The sequence below is a fragment of the Drosophila sulfurigaster genome, chromosome X (genome assembly GCF_023558435.1).
Source record: "Drosophila sulfurigaster albostrigata strain 15112-1811.04 chromosome X, ASM2355843v2, whole genome shotgun sequence".
Taxonomy (NCBI): domain Eukaryota; kingdom Metazoa; phylum Arthropoda; class Insecta; order Diptera; family Drosophilidae; genus Drosophila; species Drosophila sulfurigaster.
This window is the reverse complement of record NC_084885.1, coordinates 6,464,188-6,487,118: the sequence shown is the minus strand read 5'-3', so window position 1 is coordinate 6,487,118 and position 22,931 is coordinate 6,464,188. Positions and strand designations below refer to the sequence as shown.

The window sequence follows — 22,931 nt, the reverse complement described above, 5'->3', positions numbered from 1 at the left end:
ACCTTTCGCTTTGCTCTTCTGCCTTCCTCTCCTACTGTATAACAATCGCTGCTTATTCTTTTTGGCTGTCGATGTCGATGCCGATGCCGATGTTCGATGCGCGCTTCAGCTTTGGCAATCTGCATGGCCCGTTGAGGCGCCTCCTTCCCCTTCCCCTTCCCCCTTTTGCCAGCGCTTGCCTGCCTGCCACATGCAGTGCACAGCACCTGCTCTTTTGCTTCGGCTCCAGCAATTCGATAACAACAAACAAATAAAGCAACTACAACAACTACAACAACAACAGCAGCAGCAGCAGCAGCAGCAGCAATAATGCCACAAAAAAAAAACACATCAAAAATGTTTTTGTTTGGCATGCAACGTGTTTTTAAATTTATTTTTAAGTTTCGGCAACAACTTGCCAAAATGTTTGCCAGCTCAATGTGCATGCATGCGGGTGTGGGTATCAGAGTGTGTGTTTTCTCTGTATGCGTGTGTGTGTGTGTGTGTGTTTGCAATTTTGGTTTTTGCATCTGCACTGCTTTCAGCCTTTTAGTAAGTGCTCTTTAGCACTTACCGCATACGCCACACACACAGCACACACATACACACACACACTGTGCAGAGAGTTACTCAAATCGGATCTCTGGGAGGCATAAAAGGGCAGCTATAAATATGCTTCCCATACGCTTTGTGCCAGCTTAAGTCTTGCGGCAGCTGCAACTCAACATTTTATGACTCGAAATTATCGAAAATAAAATAAAATAAAATAAAATACCAAAAATGGAAACAAAGTCTTCACCAAAAGTAATCTCTTATGCGCTTCACTTAGCCGCACAAAGATTTAAAACAATTAGCAGACTGCTGATCTACACTCAGAGCATTCGAGCATCGCAAAACCATAAATTATTGATAATATTTATGCACCACATAAACCATATTTTATTCGACAATAAAGCGGCAGTATTTTGCTTCGATAAAATATATTGACAACTTTTCAGTTGTTTCCAGAAATTTTTGCAAATTAAAAACACATAATTGAATAACATTAATAAGAATGTCGCTGCAGAATTTTTTAATCTTAATCTATTAATGATTTAATTCATTGAAATTTTTATTAAAAACCATTAATAACATGGTGGAATAATTTTTAAGTTGAGTTTAGAGTTTGCTTAAAATGTAATAAAATGTATAAAAGGAACAAAAGTAAGATTGATAGTTCAATAAACTGTGGTGAATATATTTAGTTTTTAATTTCTAATAGCAGCAGGTTAAAAAAAGAGTAAAGTTTAAAATATGTGTAAAGAAATTATGAAATGAAACAAAGATGGTGCCTACAATCCATTTATATTACCATACAATATGAACATAGTACAAAACTATATTTGTTTTTTGTAATTTGTATAACCCACAGGGCAAAAGAAGTTGTGCTTACATAATTTATATAGAATTCTTTGCACACAAAACTTCGCATTAAAAGAATTATGTTTTTTTAGTGCAAATTGTGAATTTACTTTAGATATTGTTTGTGGTAACCCGTAACCCAAAAGTGAATGCCATAAATAGGAAAAAACCATCTTGAATCACCGACTTCAGATCTAATAATATGCATGCAATTGCTGGTTATTTAAGAATTCTGGTTTCGACTTTTGCCGGCGGCAACTGAAACTCAATTTAAACACTTCCTGCAGTGGGCGACGGTGCAAAGAGAGGCTTCTTCTACACACACACAGAGATAGTGCAACTGCCCCTGTACCCTTTCTCGCTCCCCGCTCCCCGCTGTCCCTTCGGGCTGGGGCTAGAGTATAAAAAGCATTTTATCCGGCTTCGTCCACTTTGACTCCGGCTGTGCTCACCTGAACTTACATACGTTACGGTAAATTGCCCCGAAACAAAATATGAAAACGCATTACCCGTTCTCCAATCTGCAGTCTATCTCCCTCTCCCTTGCGCTTCCTCCCCCCCTTCTCACTCTATCGCTTGTAGTTTGTGTGTGTGTGAAGTTTTGGCCTGCATCTTTGTGTCTTTTTAGTTGGCTGCTTCTTTTATTTTGTTTGAACTCTATTTTTATTTTTATTGGCCCCGCCCAACCAACGACACAACTTTCTAGAGCGCCACTTGAGTAACGCGCCAACACAAACACAAACACAAACACACACTCGCATATGGAACTGCCATAAAGGAAAAGTTGTATTACATTTATGACACTTTTGAATATATTTTTATACATTTCTGTTGGCGGGCCTCGCATACTTTATACATACATAACATATATAGTATTTTTCGTATGTCTTGCGCCATTCCCTCAGCACGTTCGCTGTTTTATTTAACTCGCCATTACGTTTTTACAACCCTTTTCTCTTTTTTTTTTTTTTTTTTTGTTGCTTTCCTCCGACTGTGTTGACAAAGCGGAAAAGGCAAACAAAGCGAGCGAGTGCAAACAAGAGCACGACAACCAACAGCATTGCCTCCGTAATAAGGGGATGCGGAATGTGAGTGTGTGAGTGTGTGAGTGTGAGTGTGTGTGCGGAGGGAGAATGTAGGCAAACATTTTAGTTGGCGACATTTCATCAAAATGGGCAATGAGTCAATCTTCGCGTTGGCGACGAAGATGAGGAAGATGCGGAGGCGGAGGCGAAGGGAGAGAGATTCATCTACAAGGACACGCACTTAATCAAAGCATACTTTCTAGAGCGTCGGCGATTTGTTGTTGTCCTTCTTCTAGCGACAAACAGAAAAAAAAAAACAGACAAGAATAAGAATAACGCTTTCGCATTCTGCTGCCACAGAATAAATAAGCCGACAGCCAACAGCGAACAATAAAGCAAATGCAAATAAGCAAACAAATGACGAGTAGACAAATAAAATCTTAAGGTCGCAACTGAGACTGAGACTAAAACTGAGGCTGAGACTGAGACTGAGACTGAGCGATGTATAAATTGAGACGAGTTAATGCATTAACCAGTCCCCAGTCTCTGGCATAAACAAGTGTTCCACTACAGCTTACAAAATAGTCCCCAAAGTGCCTGCCCATTACAATATTTACTTTGCGCTCTCCTATCACACTCATATTATATTAGAAAGCGAAAAGAAAAACGAGAAAAACAATAAGCGTGGGTTAAACAAACGTCTATAATGCGACTGTCAATTGTCAATCCTTTTTGCGGTCATTAATTAATGAGCTTCTCACACGTCGCGGCGACGTGTGTAATCAAAACCGAAAAACATTTCCACTTATGAATGCGATATTTTTTTCGTTTTTTGGTTTTTTTGTTTTGTGGTGGTTTGTGTTGTACTCTTGTAACTTCTCTTTAATTAAATATTAACATCAACTGACATTTGACACGTGTTGGAGGAGCACGTCAAGCGGAAAATTGATATGCAGCCACTTAATTTCATTTCAAATTGCGCATACGACGTGTTGGAAAGTTACAATAAAAAAAAATCATGCAATAAAAATTAATATCAATAAAGCAAAGTCGCAAACTACTTTTTCATTTTTTTTAAAGCTAAAACAATATTATTTTTAAAATCAAGCTATTTTAAAGGAAATTCATCTAAGCTTGGGTATTTTTCTTTTTAATAGATAAAAAAATAAAAACTTGAGGCAAATTAAAGTTGCCTTATTTTAGCTGTCAAGTGTTTATAGAAAAAATTAGAAAGTTTAGGAATATTCTATAAGATTAATGCAATTGATTTTCATTTCAAATAACCCAAACGCAATAATATATATTATTGTTGAATGTCAGTTTACGGCAAAAGAAACTCAACTCAACATGATTATATTTAATAAAAAATATATTTATTTGATGAAGTATAGTTAGTTGTATTAGCAGCAGCCAAATGTTTTGGCTGAAATAAGAGAGAAAATTCATCCAAGTGAATTAAGGATTCCTTCATTTAATTTAATTTCAAGTAAAACAATATGGCGAGAATACTAATATAAATGTGATAAAGAAGCAGTCAAATGTTGTATTTAATTGTAATATTAAAGTCAAAAGGAACTCAACTCAAGTTGATAGTATTTGTATTTGTAAATAGCACCCATGACTTGGACAGTATTCCAAAAATATGCCGCCTCTATTCAATTCTTACAATTGAAATCACGCAGCTAAATATTCAGCTGTTTTTGCCGTCTGCTGCTGCTTATCTTGCAAATTAAGCGAGAACTGTGCCAACAAGCAAATGGCCAAATGTGCTGAGCCATTTGATAAGGTAATTAGTGAATGAATTCAATCGAAATGATTACACACACATACCGACACCGAGAGAGAGAGAGAGAGAGAGAGAGAGAGAGAGACACCCACAATTAATTGCACACATTTATATAGACACAAGAGCAAAGTTTTTCTAGTTGTTGTTGTTGTTGTTTGAATGTTGTCCGTTTTGTCACGTGACTGTTTGTTGTTGCCAGTTTGCGATTTGTTTTTTGCTATTGTTGCATGTAATTGAAAGCGGGCACGTTCCGTTGCCACACACACACACACACACACACACACACACACACAGACGACTGTAGCATCCGGTGGCAGCTTGTCTGCATATTTGCCATGTGGCAACCAGATAGAGAATGAGTTGGTTACCGGAGCGGGGGGTGGGTGACAGCAGGTAGCTGCTGCTGTTGATGCTGCTGCTGCATTTCATCAGCGCGGCAAATCAAAAGAAATCACTCAAAATGTTTGCCATGCAAACGAAACGAAACGAACGAACGAACGAAGGCAGCGAAACGCAGTTGCGTTGCCAACAGTTGCCTTCCGTTTTCTTTTCGTATGCCAAAACACACACACACACACACACACATACACTCGCACACAGAGATATCTTGCTGCGGCTGCCACGTCCTTGCTGTCCTTGCTTTTTCCTTTTCTCGTTTTGCGGCGCGCTGATGTTTCGTTCATTCGCGCAATTTATTTAACTTGATTTGCTGCAATTTATTTCAAGTGTTGTCGTTTATTTAAACACTTAACACACACACACTCACACTCACACACACACATACACACACACTTACAAACTCACAGAAAAGCAAAGTGATAGACAGGCTGACACTCGTAGACCGCATGTAACACATAGGAATACTTTGACGGCGCGTGTAAAACGCACCGCAAGAAAAATCTACTTGAATGGCCTGCATAATTGTGCGCCACTTAACATACGTTAACCAGGCGTGGCACCACCAGGCGAAACCTGCCACAAATAGCGCCACACACACACACACACACTCTCTGTGTGTGTCAGGGTCTGTGTCTGTGTCTGCAATTAACCCTTTGATGGAATGGACGTCACAGCTAGCAACCTTTTCACACTCACACAAAAACGAGCTACAACAAATGCAAGCAGTTGCTTGGCTTAAAAGTGGCATGTGGCATGCAACATTCTGCCACACATTTTGCCAGCTCTGTGTTGCGGCATCTTTTCGACAGACATGTGAATAGAAAAGAGTTTTGATTGCAAATGTAGCCGCATTTTCATATTCAAATGTATTGAAAATTGTGCTGGAAATTAAATGGAAATCTATCTTTACTTCTGTTTTCATTCTGTATCTTCATGCCTAGAATCATGTTTAGTTTTGTCTGCAGCACTTTTGCTATCCATATTTGTATCCTTTACTGTTCTCATATCAATCATTGCTTCTATTTTGATCTCAATCTTAAGCTTTAGCTCTGCATTCATCCGTGATCGCATTTGAATCTGTATCTTTATCAGAATCAGAATTTCACTTTTGTTTTGGCATCTCTAATTGTATATATAAATTTGTTTAAATATCAATTTATCTTTCAATCTGAATTCTAATCTTCAACTGTATCTTTATGTTTATAAATCTGCAATCGAAACTCAGTCTGGATTTGTATTATTGTCAATTGATCGATCTGTATTTATATCTGTAATGTCAGCTTTATTTTTATCTTTTCTATAAATTAAACAGTAATCGCAAATCTATCTGTGTTTCTATAATTTTATCTGTATCTTTATGTTTATAAATCTGACTGTTTTTCTGTAATTCTATCTACAATCTCATCTCTATTTGTATTTTGTTTTCTAGATCTATTTGTATTTCTATTAGAATCAATTTTTTTATTTTTATATGTCAATTTACTTGTATCTTAGCTTGAGTAAAACTATCTGCATTTCAATTTCCTCTCCATCTCTACATTTATCGCTGTATCTACATATATTTATCATATCAGTCTTGAGTCTTGAGTCTACTACACTATCTGCTGTCGATTCCTTCCTCGACCATTTGCACAGTCAATATTTTGTGTGCGCTGTGAGCTCCACTTTCAAGTGTTCATCATTGTGCGCTGCTGCTTAATGGCCGCTCATTTATTTCATTGACAGGCGTTTCATGTTTTTTCCTCACTCTCTGTCTCCCTGACTCTTTGTCTATTATTTTCAGTGCTGTTTTTCATGGTGCAAAAGCCTTGGCTTTGGACAGGACTTTGCATTCAGTTGGCGGCTAAAGTGTGCAAATTAGTTGATTTTCATGTTGTTTGATTTGGCAGCCTCGAGTGAAAAATGAAGTGCGTTTAGTTGCTAAATTGCCAAGTCTTATGATGGCCAATTGAAGGCGTCGCTTTAGTATAGTATGGCTGCTGGTTAGGAGTAATTTGAGTAGCTCGAAATCAATAAAAAAAATAACAAAAAATAACAGAAAAAAAAAAAGAAAAACCAAGCGAACCGCTTAACAATTTGCAGCATCGCACCATCGATTGACCCGGAAAAACAGAAATGAATACCAATATAAATGTTGCTTATTTCGCGATAATTAAATTTATTGTATTTTATTTACAGCAACGACGCAACGCGGCAACTTGCGACTGCAGCCTGAGTTATTGGTGGCGTCTCGTAATTGATAATATTGAATGCAGCACATTGCCAAGCGAAATCCATTAGTGAGTATAAATTAAGCCATGAATAAATCATTTAAAAAAAATATAAAACACATCTCGTCGCGAGATGTTTGGCTGGGAAATCTCTTCTGGCTTGCTTTCACGTCTCGTTTTTCTCTGTGATATAGGCATAAGGGCACGGCGACAGCGACAGCGACAACGACAACGACAACGACGACCCAAATTCAATTCAATAAAGTTAAAACTGATTACACAGGTGAAATCGATGTCTGCTGTGGCTGTCCGTCTGTCTGTCCGTCTGTCCGTCTGTCTGTATGCGTACGCTTTAATTGAAGCTTTTACATTTGGCTTTGTGGCAAACGATAATAATTAATAATTGAAGGCGCTCTCCCCAAATGGCCCCAAGTTCTCTCTGTCTGTGTGTCTGTGTGTGTATGTGTGTGTGTTGGCCACTCGCTTCCGACCACGTTACAACATCAACAATCAATGCATTGCATTTCTACGTTCTACGAAATTGAAAACGAAATGTCTTCAAACCGCAAAAAGAAAGCTCAATACGAAAGAGCAAACAAAATGGTAATTTGTTTTCGTCTACTTTGGCGACGGCTTTGTAATTGCTGTTGGTTAGCTAAGCTCCACCTTTTGTCCTGCAAAACACTTTATAAACCGCAGACAATTTCACCATTTGGTCTTCTTGTTGTACCCGCTCCCATACGGTAGAAGGGTATTATAACTTTGTGACTCCGGAATGTAACCTGCCTAAGAAATCCATTTTTACCCTATAAAGTATACATATATATTCTTAAGTCGATATAGACACGTTCTCTCTGTTTAATATACTGCAAAAATAACTAAGATATTCAAAATATAGCATTCGATATATTTTAGTATATACCGAATATAGATTTCGGTATATTTTAGACTTCGGTAAAAATTTTCATATATACCAAATATAGCCATCTGGATATTCTAGTATATTTTCAGTACATTAATCAGACAGATATATCTATAATGCATGGGCTGATAACGCTATACAAAAATATACCAAGTAGAGCCTTTGGCATATTTTAGTACTTTTTCCAGTACATTCATTTGGTATATTTAAAGAATTGAATGCTATCATGTTTTGCTTTTATTCAAAAAGTGGTTGGCGACTGAAGCTTTCGTACTTGTTCTTGTTATTTATATGTATGTATATATCGTGTTTACATATTTAAATGTTTATATAGAAGCGCTGCTCTGACTGAGCGGGGATGTACAATATTATAATTTACGACTTTTTGACAAATTATCGGCATGGCTTGTCCAAATAAAGCGCATGCATAAATTTTGTAATCGCAATAAGCGCAAATTTCAATAAATTAATCATTGCAAGACGTCTGACAGCATGAAGCGTCGCGCGGACGCGGGGGAAATGAGGGGCAACAACGTGCCACAATAAGCGGTTTATACTCGGCCTCGTTCTGGTTCTCATTCGCATTCGCATTCTCATTCTCCTCTCCATTTCATTTTTATGAGCAGCTTCAGCAACAGGCTTTGCCATGTTGGACCCCTGGACTCCGTCCTCTCTCTCTCCCACTCTCTCTCTCTTGGTATTTTCCTTCTTTTTTTTTTGTATTCTGCTAACAACACTGTTAAAATGTTCTAAAATCAAATGTTTACGCACACCAAATGCGATGAAGAGGGAGCACAGGAAACGGATGCTTAGTTATGCTGAGTCGTGTCGAGTCATGTAGCAACAGCTGTTGTTTAGGCCATGTTTTGAGCCCTGTCATTAGGGCCAGCAACTGTTTCTGTTTCTGTTGCTATTGCTGTTGCTGTTTGTGATTTTGTGTTTTTTCGAGACTGAAATTGGCTTAAAGTGCAACAGCTTATCGAAATGCTATCGATTTATAAATTTACAAAAATATGTTAAAATTTGACAAATTGCAAAGCTGCATTTTAAGTTTATGGAAATGTATGCGATAATTCAATGTCTTAGCCAATAGCATATTTATTGTGCTAATATTATCTAAGTGGCATTTTGTGTTGTTCAGTGAAACGATGCAAACTTCTATTTAAAGCTAAATCAATGTTTAATGTTTGTTGTGCGACATTCGTTTGTATTTAAAAAGCGTTAACAATTAAGCAGCTGTTAAATGGTTTTTGGCTTCAAGCTTGTTGCCCACTGTGCCACATGCCACATGGGCAACAGTTGCCCTCCCACCAGAAAACGAAGCGAAGCATGAAGTGGGAAACGGAGGCTGCTGTGCAATTAAATTTGTTAGTGGCACACTTAACGGGAAATCGCCTTTGGTCGTACAAATGCCCGGAACCAAGACACACTTGAGGCTGCCTGGAGGCAGCTGTGATTGTGGCATGGGGCATGGGGCATGGGCAAAAGGCAGCTGGCAGCAAATTGATGTGTCCTTATCAATTTCCGTTTCATTTGACATTCAGGAAATTGTTGACTGTCATTTTATTTTATTATATACAATTTTTTTTTTGTTCAATTTTGTTACTTTTCTTTTAATTCTTAACTTACTAATTATTATTTTTTTTTTTTCGTTGTGTTTACTGGATATCTTTGTGGGGCAGTCAGACAGTGACTGCAACTAATCATGGCGATAGCCAGCTAAGCAAAAATCGTTTTGGCACAGCAGCAAAAATGTTCAAATGAAATTCGCATGCGATTTTCGAAGAGTAGATTTTTAGTTGCCCAATTTCCATTTGGCAAACGCATCCAAAAAGCCAAACATAATCATCGGCTTCGTAGGTAGCAAATAAGAAACAAAAACAAAAGACATACAAATGGAAATGGAAATGGAATTGGAAAGACAACGGAGAGGAGGAGAAGGGGGGGGGTGGCAAAGTAATTGCTGTTTGGGCAGGCAAACCTCATTTCTTGTCGTCGTTGTGGCTTCGGCATTTGCGGCAAAAGTCAAACAAAAACTGTGCCATATATTATGTCAGAGGCGTCAGATAAGCGGCCAGACAACTACCATATACAGACGTCTCTTCCACTCTCTCTCTCTCTCTCTCTCTCTCTCTCTCTCTCTCTCTCTCTCTCTCTCTTTCTTTACATTTCTTTCTGTCTGGCAGGCGAATGTAAATCTGCTGCAAAATTGGTTTCTTCTTTTGAAAATGCGATTACAACTTGATGAGCCGCCATACAGTGGCAGCCAAAAGTAGCTCAACAAGGGCGCAACATAAAAATACACACAAAAATATAAAAATCACAAAAACAAAATTAAAGTCAAACAAAAAATTACCCGCAATAAGCTGAGCACAAGTGCCAGGAAAGTACTATATGAAAACACTTCCATCATTTGGCAAACGGATCATATTATCATCATAGATGAAACTCTTTCAAGTTACCGAATTACGAAGCACAGACAAGATCAAAGTTATGGCCAAATCTCGCTTAACGAAATAACGCTAAACTTGTAGAGGCGCATAAAATGAATGTAATCCATTTATTTAAGCTTCGTTGTCACATTTTCCACCCTTAGCAAACACACACACACACACACAGAGAGAATTCTCTGGCAAGGAATCCCATAAATTATAAATATGAGACAGAGCTGCGACAGTTCCATCTTCGTCTCGCATCTGCAACTCGAAATGGTTCAAATCCTTGTCCAACGACAGTTCCTTCAGTTCTGCTCTGCTAGACAGCGGGCCATGGCCAACTTCTCTGACTGGGGACAGTAATCAGATGATTTGCATGCAACTTGTGGCAAATGATTTCAAATAGCCGCAGACACAGTCTGCCAGGTGAATTCTAATGTCACTCGCAGCACAGTGGACAAAAGTCTGAGTAGCATACGATTAAATGCAGTGGTATTATTATAATTGATGATTTCAACGTAAATATATACTTTTTTATGTGTAAAAGCTACTTCTAAAAAAAATTAAATGTGTATTAGAATACACTGAAGTTCTCATGATATATTTATTTCCTAAATGTTTATCTTCGGATCTGTCTTCACACAAAATGTTGGATAAAAGCATCACCATAGTGAATTGTGCTTTCTATTGATTAAAAAGAAAATTTCTAATTGAAAATGTATTTATTTGCAAATGACTAATAAATTGTGTTTTAGTTGGTCATTGTTTATATATTTTTATTAGTGAAGGGGTTGCTTTCAAACGAGATCTACAAATGATGTTCATTAAATTACTGGTATATATAACATATATAGGGTCTAACAAATATAACAAATTGTTAGTCTTACACTTGAATAGTTTAATTTTAAATTTTGAATGCTTATTTGACCACTGTACAAGGGTTGGCTTGAGGTAAAGTTTTAAAGAGGTTGCAAACTGGGAAATTGTGGCAAGGAGGGCATCAACAGCATCGGCATTGGCAGCAGCAGCAGTTGGATTTAGGTTTCGTAGGCAAAACTTAGAAGTACTTGCGAGTATTATATCTTTAAGCTGGAGTGCCTGGCCGCTGCACTTAAAGGCCAGAGTTGCTGTCAGTTCGCAATTAAAGTAGTTAATTAACCGCAGGAACAATTAAGGCATGCAACATACCGCATACCATCTATCTACTGACTGCACTCTCTTTCTCTCTCTCCCCTCATCTCTGGCCCTGTCAAGTTGCATATTTAAAAGGCTGGTGAGCGATTCAGAGTAGCAGTGAAGAGGTCCTTGTTGAGGTCCTTCACTTAGTCAGTGCAATGAAATGTGCAGAGAATACTTTCTAATTAGAAAAGCAAAACGACCACATTTTCATTCTACCCCTGTCTCCTGTCCCCACCCCCGCCTCACTCATTCACTCACTCCCCCTATTCACTCAGTCTAACCAACCCCAATCCTATTTGCCTTTCACCCCTTTGGCACACACACACACACACACACACACACACACACACACACACACACACACACACACACACACACACACACACACACACACACACACACACACACACACACACACACACACACATTCATTTGCAGAGGCACAACAAATATTTAACGAAATTATAAATGTACACAAGTGAAATTTATAACAAACTCAACGTTGATGCTGATAATGATGTTGCTGCTCATCATGATGATGAAGATGAAGACATGAAAGCATTCATTACTCATTTTCCAAGATGAAAAGCACAACGTGAAGAAGTGCAAAAAGGAGGAAATGAAATAAAAGTAAGGGAAGTAAGTGAAGGTTTGCTTAGTTCCAAAAAGTGCGCAACATTTCTAGAGTTGTGTGCTCCACTTGAGTCGCAGTCAGTCTCCATTCTCCGCACTCTCCACTCTCCACACTCGACTCTCGACGGAAGTCTCCGTCCTCCAAAGGGGGAAGATGCTTGCTTCTCAGTCGCTTTCAACGCAAAACAATTAAAAACCGTAAATGTCCCCACATGACAAAGTGTGAACTTAATTTCATTTTTGTAATTTACAAACGCAACAACAGCAACACCAACAACAACAACAATAGTAACAACCACAACAAGAACAACTAGTTGGACAACGAAAAAAGAGATGTGCAAGGGAACGTTGATAATGGGCCAGCCAAACATTGTTGGGAGGGGAGGGAGAATGGAGAGACTGAGGAGCCAACTAAATACAAATGAAAATGCTTTTGTAATGCCACAAAAACTACGCAGCAACCAGCAGAGAAGAGGGAAGCAGAAAGAGAGAGGGAAAGAGAGCGAAGCAGAGTAGAGGACAAGGCAAGGCAAGCAACCAGTTGCCAGAGAGGAGCATTCAGAATAACGAGCAAAACGTAGCACGAATGAAAGTAATTTTCTAAATACTTAGGTATACACACACACACACATACATGCATACATGTATGCCATACCCATTGTGCGTGTGTGTGTGTGAGTCTCCCTGTAAGTGTGCTGGCCATTTTTCAAAGCTTAATTTCCAGAAACAAGTAGCAAGTACTCGGCATTAGTAAAAAGAGATTCAACCAAAAAGAAAACGAAAATAAGACAACACACAAAAAAACATGAACACCACAATAACAATTGAAAGCAAAAGGAGTATAATGCTCGACTAAGAAATACCCTAAATGAAGCAAAGCAATTCCAGGATATGAATACCCTAAAATTATCAAAGAAATTCAAAGTTTTGAAATCGTTTTGAGTGAGATAAAAAATCTATACAAATAATATACACAAATCAACTAAATAAAGATATTAAAATAATAAATTCCCAAAATAAATAGAAATTGCCCTTTGATTATATTACGAATACTTAAATCGAAAAGAACTTATATAATAGTTTCTCAAATGTAGTAAAAAACTTAAGCAACAAATAAAAAAATTAAATAAGCAAACACCAAAAAAATCAAGAAATTATATAAAATTCTACAACAATAATACAAATTTTATACTTATTACGTATACGCTAAACGAGTTCAGTTCAACATGAGATTCTCAAAGAGTTGAATGGTTTTTTACGCATTACTAATGCACATTTATGTGTTGTTTGGCATGCTTAGCTTTTATTCAATTTAAAAATTAAAAAATTACATCAACTTCGAATTGGAAGATGTCCCTGAAAGAAGCTCAATCGATTTGCCAATGAGTCAGCTTAGAATAGAGTCGAAGAAGTGAAGCGAAGTGAAGCAAAAGATTGATACCAGCTGCCTGCGCAGTTTCAATTATTAGTTTCCTGCATATCCTGCCACTTATGTATGTATGTATGTACATATACGTAGATGGCAGAGCGTAGCACTTAAAATGCATTGCCGAATGCTGCAGCAGTCACCAGCTCTAATCAAAAACTACGCTGAGACTTGCGCTCAAACGAAGGCTGAAAGGGCTGGAAGGATTCGCTACAAATTACCAAAGCACTCGACTTCCGCTCAACAAAACGCATCAACGTTGCAATTGCCCTTAGAAAGCCAGAGAAGAGATATACGCAGAGAGAAAGAGTTTCAGTGCAGTGCATACAAATTGTCGGCACCATGTGTGTGTGTTAGTGTGTGCTTTGAAGTGTACTGCTTTGTGTGTGTCTGTGTGTGTGTGTGTTGTTTTGACGCAACCTTCAGAGGCTGGCATTACGCATACGCCACGTTCGCCACGACGTCTGGGTACTGCGGCTTTGCGTGCACAAATGAAGTTAGTGCTGCACTTAGGTGACTCCATCGCCAAACTCCAACTGAGACTACGACTATGACTGAAGCCCCACTTGGCAGCCAAGTGGCGCGTTTAAACGCGTTGCGAGCCAAGTCGAACTAGCAAACAGTTTGACAGTCAGACAGTCAGACAGCCAGACTGTCTCTCTCCTTCCTCTCTCTCTCTCTCTCTTTCGGTCTCTGTCGAGCTGCGCGGTTAGCCAGCTGGCTGGCACAGGATGCTCATGAAACATTCATTAAGGACATTGTGTATTTCCGCTTTTAGTTTTTATCATACGTCGTGCAACATTTCGCAAAACAGTAACCGCTACCTGTGCAAAGAGACGTTTAAAGCATGCTTCCCCCACACTCCTATTCTCTCTCTTTCTCTTGTTTTCACTTCTTTTTATCGTTGTGTTCATATGAAAAGTGAACTCAATGCGGTCAGGATGCACACAGCAGGACAACGATATGATACAAATGTTTGTCTGCTTGTATATTTAGCTAGCATTCGTTTTGGCATTGCGTTCAAAGCAAAAAAACTCCCGCTCTGCTCGCCCCTCTGCTCGACCCTCTGCTCGACCCTCTGCTCGTTACGTTCTCTTTCTCTCGTTCTCTCTACTTGGGGTCAGTGCTCGGCAAAGTATTGAAACCTTGACGTTCAGCTGCCACATGCAAATGCTATCAAATTCGCAATATCGAGAGCTGCACTTCATACACATTATGTTCTTACTGCAACTGCAACTTCAGCTCAGCTCAACTGAACTCAACTGGTAACTGGCAACTTGCAACGGGTAACTGGCAAATGTATGGATTTGTGGTCGCCAATGATTGCCCCTGGGTTTTTGACCAAGGGATTGAGTAAACTCTTAAGTGAAAGATCCTTTCATCTTTTTCATCCCGCTATGCGACACACACACAAAAAACTTTCAACTCAAATTGCTGGGAATAAGCCCGCATAAGCAAAAAAGTTGGGCGAAACAAAAACCCTAAAAGCTGAGCACATTAAATTAACTGAAATTAGGTAAAGCTATTGTTAAAGTTCTCGAGAATCATTGTACTTTCGAAATGTTAAAGTCGCCAGCTTATGGCAAAGTAATAGAAAAGAGATTTCGTGTATAAATTAGATTATCATTTTGCTGCTTTGATGTGATTTGATTTGTTTGGGAGCTTTCTTTGAAACCGAAACCATACTATTATTCGATATTACTAGAGATAAATAAAAATCATTTCAATTAGTAAAACAGCTCAATTTAATCATAAAAAGTTAAATTTAAATTAAATGCCAATTGTAAATTATATTGTTAGTGTAGTACATTTTATTATGTGCATGGAAAAATGCAACTGTTATATTTTATTATTTAAATAACTTTTGAAACTTTGGAAATAATTCTAATACAATAACTTTATTGTAATACTCTCTGTTAAATAAAATACGTTTTTTTATTAGCACTATATTAGAACAAAATGCAACTGATATAATATTTATGCTTAATATATTAACATTTTATGTATAATCTAAATATTTAGATTACTCCTTTAAAAACTTTTCCTTCGAAAACAACTTTAAATCAGTGTGAATTGTGTCATTTAATGAAAGAGATTGAGATACTTATTTAGTAGATGACATTGCAGAGAGGGAGAGAGAGAGCGGAAACTTTAATCTGCTGGCGTTAAGTGTATGACAATAATAAACATTTAAATGTTTCTTCAAGTTGCGCTTTAACTGTTATTGTCACATTTGGAAAAGCAACTTAAAGCTTATGCCGAAATGCGAGAAACTTTTGTGATCTCTTCTAATGTTCTATGTAACAGTAGTGTCTCGTTTTATCAGTCAGATTTTTCTCTCTCTCACACACACTCTAGATTGTTGTTCAGTTTATGCTGTGAAGTGCATTCAGCTCGAAATGTGTGCACTACACTTCGTGCTATTGCTATTTTTGCTGTTGTTATGAGTCAAACTTTGCACTGCAACTTCTTATCAAAGTCTTGCCCGAAACAGGCGAGTTTATAATGAAGCCGGAGAAAGAGCGTGAGATGAGGGCCAAGCAAATAATTAGAACTCCCATTTGGTCAGCTCGTGAAGTTCGTGGCCAAAGGAAAGCGTATCCATAACACAGACTTCATTGTTGTCCTTAGTTGTGTTCAATATATAAAGAAAGCAAGATAACTGAAAAGAATACTCTACATTTAAGTAATAATAATAATAATAATAATAATAATAATAATAATAATAATAATAATAATAATAATAATAATAATAATAATAATAATATAATAATAATAATAATAATAATAATAATAATAATAATAATAATAATAATAATAATAATAATAATAATAATAATAATAATAATAATAATAATAATAATAATAATAATAATAATATCAAAACTACCCCACATAAGCTGCTTAAATTCAAGGATACAACACTACGAAAAAAGTTCAACTGAAATTCGAGAATCATCAACTAGTTACAAACACATACGACACATACACACACACACACGCACACACATGCATGGGCATAGAAAGCAAAGTTTGTCCTTCATGCAACAACAGCAACAACAAGTTTTGCGGTTGTGCTCGATGGCATTGTCGTTGTCGTTGTTGACAGGCGTGGCAAAAGAGCAACAAAAAAAAAAAAAAAAAAAAAACAAGAAAAAAACAAGAAAAAAGAATTGAATAAAAAGTGGCAAAACGTGAAGTTGCCAAGCATTAGGCAAAAGTGTCAGGGCAACAACGATGAGTGCAACTACGAGTGCAACTGCAACAAGAACAACAATCATCCAGAACTCAAGTAATTTCATTGTTGTTCGAATAGTTTGCCGCCTTTTGTCGTGCACTTATTTATTATTTGGCTAATTCGCGCGTTGCCAAAGTGGCTTTTCAAACAATAACAATATAAAAGTAAAGAGTAACAATAACAACAGTTAGCGAAAGCAAAAAAAAGCAAAAGCAAAACATTGAAAAGAAGAAACAGCGGAAAGTCGAGCATAAAATACACAACAAAAAAAGAACGAGAAACCGAGGAAAACGTGGCAAAGAAACTTTGCTGTCCAAGTGGCGTCCGGCGCGTCGCCTTGTGGCAGCGTCGTCGTTGCTTTCACCCTTGCTCCCGATTTGCCTGCTGCCTGCTGCCTCGCAATCCAATTCTATTTCACATTTGCACAAACTTTAAACAATGCCCACAATGCGATAGAGACAGCAACAGCAACAGCAACAGCAAGAGAGCAAGCGAAGTGCGGATAACTTTGGCAGCGCCTAGAAAACTTTTCGCAGCGGGCAACAGTCAGTGAGGCACTTGCAGTTGCAACTGGAAAAGAAGCTGCTGCAACTTGCAACTAATTTGTCTTTGCTTTTCATTTTGGGGCGTGGCTTGGCAACTGCAACTGCAACTCCCGCATCTTTATCCTTTCCATTCCACTGTCCACTTTTGCTCGTGTCTCATGTGTCACTTTGGCTTTTGTTTACAGCTGATTGTATTTAGCTTTTGTTTTTGGCCCGGGCGCAAGTTGTCACGTCGTTGTTGCGGCCTAATGAATTGAAAGTTAAGCCACTCCACCTCCACCTCCACATCCACCTCTACTTCCACTTCCACTTCCAGTCGAGCCTTCTTCATTCATTCATTCATTTGCTCGTCTTTTCATTGCATTTCGCCTTGTTATTGCATTAATCCGCTCCCTTTGTCCCCCCTTTTGCTTGCCTTGTTGACTGACTTGGGCTCTGCTTTCTCCAAGTTGCAAATAAATACAAAATATTATTTCAAAGTTTAGCAAATTCATTTTGCCACCATTTTCCTAAGGCTAGGAATAGCTGTCTCCTTTTTTTCGTAGCCAAATTACATTTTATTTGGCGTGTTAATCAAATTTTTCTGGCCTTCCTTTTGAACTCGACGAGTTTAATGTTTGCAATAGCAACTGCTCTTTAATGTTGCACTAGTCAAACATAGCAAATATTTAAAACTATATATCTGAGATAGCCAGCAGCTTGAATAATTTCGTGGCTACTAAAATCTTTTTTAATTTTTGGCTTACGTGGTTTTTTTCTGTCATCAATTCATACAGATTAAATGATATGATTTTGTAATTCCTTCGTGGAATATATATTATTTAATATAATTTCATTTGTCTTAATAAATAAGTCATGGAATATACATATATATAGTTATTTAAGAAATTTCGAATTATACCATGAGTACATTTTTGTTTTTAATTTAGGACATACAAGTAAAAAAAGTATGTAAAATACGTACGTTTTTAATTGGATTGATTTTAACATTATTAAATTAGATAATCATCCAATTACATCAATACAATCATTTAAGCTTTTCGAGCTTTCCCTTCAATAATAATAAAAAGTATATATTTTTTTATTAGTTTTTTTGTTTACAAAATGTTAAATTCATCAATCAAGAAAAAGAAAGTGAAATAAAAAGTTATTTGATAACGTTGACTGAAATTAAATTTCTTTTTATTATAACTTATATTAATCATATTTTCGATCTCTATATTATTCTCTTATAGAATTGAACACATTTTCTTAAGCTAATACAATTTTTAATTAATTAAAATAGAATGATAGTTTATTAAATATTTATTTATATTGCAATCAAATATTAAATTCTCTTCTTGAATTGACTTTAACTGCTTACAATTTTATTTTATTTAATATTCATTTAACATTTCTAATATAATTTGGAATTGATTTGAATATAAGAATTTATTTAATATATTTCTTACTTGATTGCTTTGAATATAATTTTTTAATGCATATAAAGGTTTTTTATTTGCCACAAACATTCTTTTCTGGACTTCAATTGAGGAAACCACATAATATTATTTTCAATTGAGTTAAATATAAGAATATATTTATATGATTACTTTGAATATAATTTTGTTTCATTTGATATTCATTTATATTAAAATCAATGAGTTCATTCGAACTACGAAGGCAGTCGATGCTAGAATTCATTTGAGGACATTCTCATGAGCTACGCTTATTGAATATGCTACGCTTTCTGGCAATGTTGCCACTCAAGATGCGACGTTGTATTATATGCTTTGAGGGGGTCTCGTGGTAATCCTGTAAAGCTCTTGCGCTGCGCCACACAGCTCAGTTGCTTAGGCTTATTCGATTTTGTGGTTAAGCATACAATAAATTAGGCAATTTTGTGGGCAACTGTGGGCCTCCAATCAGCCAATTCCACAACGACATTGCCGCATCGCCACATCGCCACATCTTCACATTGACTTCCGTGAGCAAATGCATGAATCAATGCACCAAATGTGCTAATACTCCGTATCGCATCGCATCGCATCGCATCGCAGCTTTGGGGCAACGCATTTTGGGGAGCATTGTCACTGGCCAACAATGATGATATTGGTGGCAATGGCAATGGCAATGGCAATGGCAATACAGTAGTAGCTAGCCAAGCGTGTAGCGTATGGTTCCCACTCCTCTTGCTCCCTTTGGCACTTAACATAAATTGAAACTGTGCCCAGCTAGTCCCGTCAACTTCATCATCATCATTGACAACATCATCATCATCGGCATCGTGGTGAACGTTGTCGAAGCTCATCGATAACTGGATTTGCAGCAAACAAATCGACGGCACACTTGAACACGCCACGCAGCAATCACACTCCCCGCACTTCCGTTCCTCCCCTCGCCAATCATTTTGTGGGGCGGAAAGTGAACTGTCGGGAGGGAATTGCTAACTTATGACGCCGGCGCGTGTGTTTTTCGGCAACTTCATTATCGATTGCTGATCCATTGGATTAGAGTAGACAATGGCAACAAGGCGTTTGCCTCCCCCCCCCTCTTCCCTGTTTCCCTGCCTCCCTCTTCAAGTCCTTGGCAACTTCCGTTGCGGCGCACAAATTTGTCCACAAATTAACACAAAGCGCCGAGCACAATGTGAAGAGGCGGCAGTGCCAACGGCAGAGCGGCAGAGGAAACAAGCAGCAGGCACCTAAATTGTTCTAGTTAGCATTTAGGCCTGAGCTTTTGTGGGGTGCGCAGGTCCTTCTTGGACCACACACACACACACATACACCACACCACATATACTGAGGACAACTGGACTCTGTCTTTTTTGGGGTGCTCCACTCGCCTCGCTTTAGGCACGCACATTTGGCTGCTAACATTTATCGCCGGATTTCCACTGTCATGCCGAATTGTGGCACACACATACAAGAACAGGAAAAGGAGAGGGTAAGGGTAAGAGGGAGGATCTACTTGTTTTGCGGCTCGCTTGTCGTTTTGTCTCGTATGTTGAATAGAAATAAATTTGAGACTTAAGTCCTTGCGCGCATTAATTCGGCCTAATGTCGTGTAGTCGCATCCTGTTACCGCCCCACCCCCGCTCCCACCGTGCTCCGCTCTGACCATCCAGCCACCAAAAAGCCATACTAAACTGTTCTCGGACTAGCATTTTATTTATGAGCAACTAACAGAGGCGGAGGGAAGAGAGAGACAGCGAGAGAGAGAGAAGGAGGCGACTGGTCAGTGGGTCCTTTTGTTGCCTCTGACCGCAGTCGTCGGTCGTCGGTTGGCATAAGCCAGCGATACACAAACAAGCGATGCGATCTCCCTATGTTGGTGGAAGTGTGTGTGTGTGTGCTGGTCAACAAAGCCGATTTATGAGTGCATATGTGTGTGTGTGTGTGAGTGTTTGCCGTGGGCCATTCGAATGCGTGGCGTGCGTGCGTTGTGGCTATTAAATTATTTGTAAACAATTTTTGATATCTGATTTTATGCACACACACAAACAAAATACACACACACACATACGTGCCAACACAACATGTGAGTGACAAAAGGAAGGGGAAAAGAAGGGGAGCGGAGGATAGGAAGCAAGGGGTTGGTTGTTGGTTGAAGTGAAGCAGCAACTTTTGCTTGTTGTGCTGTCATAACTCGATTCCAACATTTTGCGATTCGTTGCCCAAAACTCTAACACACACACACACTACATACACACACACACACGCACACTCGCATATTTTTATGGTAATTCAAAGTCGTTTTGGCTTGGACAAAGGCAAGACAACAACAAACAAAAAGAAAACGATGAAGAGGAAAAAAAAAGCAACCGAGTTGGCATTTTTATTTTTGGGCTTAGCCCCAAAAAGCAACACGAGGAAAGTGTTGGAGCTGGGCAAGGGGAAAACATGCGAGTGACTTTGTTCGTTTCCTGAAAATTGCTTGCCAAACGGCATAAGTAGATAATAGCTCATAGTTGGACCCACACTCCCTCCTCCTCTCTCTCTTCTTCCTCTTCCTCTTCGTCTTCCAGACGAGAGAGTGAAATCAAGGAGCATCGCAAATATACACTAGGATAATCAGGGATTAGAGAAATCAGGCAAACACATCATGTTCTTCTAGTTGTTTAATGGAACAACAAGAATAACAAGTATGAAAGCTACAGTCAAGTGTGCTCGACTATGTGATACCTACTACCGATTACCATGCGATACATTTAGTGCAATATACCAAATTGATATTCTAAAAAATATATTGAAATATACCGAAATCTATATTCGGTTAATACTAGATATGGTGCTAGAGATGCGTGTTTCTGCCTATTACATGGATTAACAATGTTAAAATACAGCTATGAAGCAACACTCACGATTATGAAGATTTAACTATACTCGAGCGTGCTCAACTGGGAGATACCCGCTACACATTTTCTTGTGGAGTTTTACATGCAATATACCAAATCAATATACCGAAAAATACTTAAATATACCAAAAGCTATATATGGTATATCGATAAGTATACTTTATGGTGTTGAAGATGTTTCCTGCTGCCACTTACATGCATTTGCTAAAGATACAAACTCACAATAGCCTTTTAATCGGGTGTAAAAGGAGTACTTAAGCTCAAATCGGCACGAAGGAATATCGTGCATAGACTGCTTACTTGTCTGCAGATATGTTTATTAAGAACTATACAAGATGAGCTGAAAATAAACCAGCACGAAACAGATGCCCTAAGCTAAGCCATATTTGAAAATAAATGTACAAATTGTATCTCAAGTGAGCATAAATTGTAAATCACAAAAGTCATTCTTATTGTAATCGATACGATTGTGTAAATGAGTCTAGCATTAATTTTACAGACATCAGCAAATTAAGTATATATTTTCAAAAGGATCAAACATTCAATTGAAATCTTTTGTGTTTAATTAAATGCCAAATTTGTGTTGGATGCAAGTTGAAATACATAAATGCGAGAACAGTTTTGCAGACTAAGAGCCCTGGTGCTTGCCTGCTTAATGCTGGACGTAACTAATGTGCATGCATTGCTCACAGAAAAGCTTTTAAGCCGATGCCTAAACAGGTTGTGAGATTGGCTCAAAGTAATATCGCGCATACGCAGCGTATGCGTAATGTGGTAAACTGGGATAATGGCATTAATGCACCAAAATTTATACACCATATGCAAATGCTGCAACACTATAACTATGTGTGTCAGAGTGTGTGCGTGTGTGTGTGTGTGTGTGCTTGCCACGTGTGGCATGTGCCACGTATGTTAGGGCCCATAAGCTTGCCAATCGCATGTGCAATCAAATTTCAAAGAACCAAATGAGCCACACACGGTCTCTGTCTGCTAATGGCAGCGGCAGCAGCAGCGACTGAATTTCAGGCCCATCACACACACACACCCTTCATTGCCACGCACCCTTTAACCCACTAAAGCAGCACAGCCGCAAAATGTGCCGAGCCCATTCATGTGGCTGCAGCACGAAATAGCATAATATTGACTACGAAAACTATTAAACTGTCAATCGTCGAGCGCTCCCCACTCCTCCCTCTGCTCGTGCACTGCTCTTTAGTCACGACCACCACAGAGAAACAACAACAACAGACAAACTCCATTCCACAGCTAGCTTAGAGCTTTGAATTTTTAGCTTGCAGCTTAGAGCTCAGCTTCTATTCAATTGCCTGCATTTCAACAGTAATTTTTATGCTTTGCTCCAAAGATGGCAATGATGGCATAACAAATATCGATAAATATATCTATCGTGATATTATAT

The 22,931-nt window shown here is 38.2% G+C and overlaps 1 protein-coding gene across 1 annotated transcript in view; it reads left to right on the top strand.

Annotated features, from left to right (window-relative positions):
- Positions 1-6,766: 6,766 nt before the first annotated feature.
- The window catches only part of LOC133847168 (chaoptin), a 169,786-nt gene continuing 153,621 nt past the window's right edge, over positions 6,767-22,931 (top strand). Inside the window, exon 1 of the mRNA XM_062281994.1 lies at positions 6,767-6,869. The gene's annotated coding sequence lies outside the window, so the exon portion shown is untranslated. The remainder of the gene's footprint in view (positions 6,870-22,931) is intronic.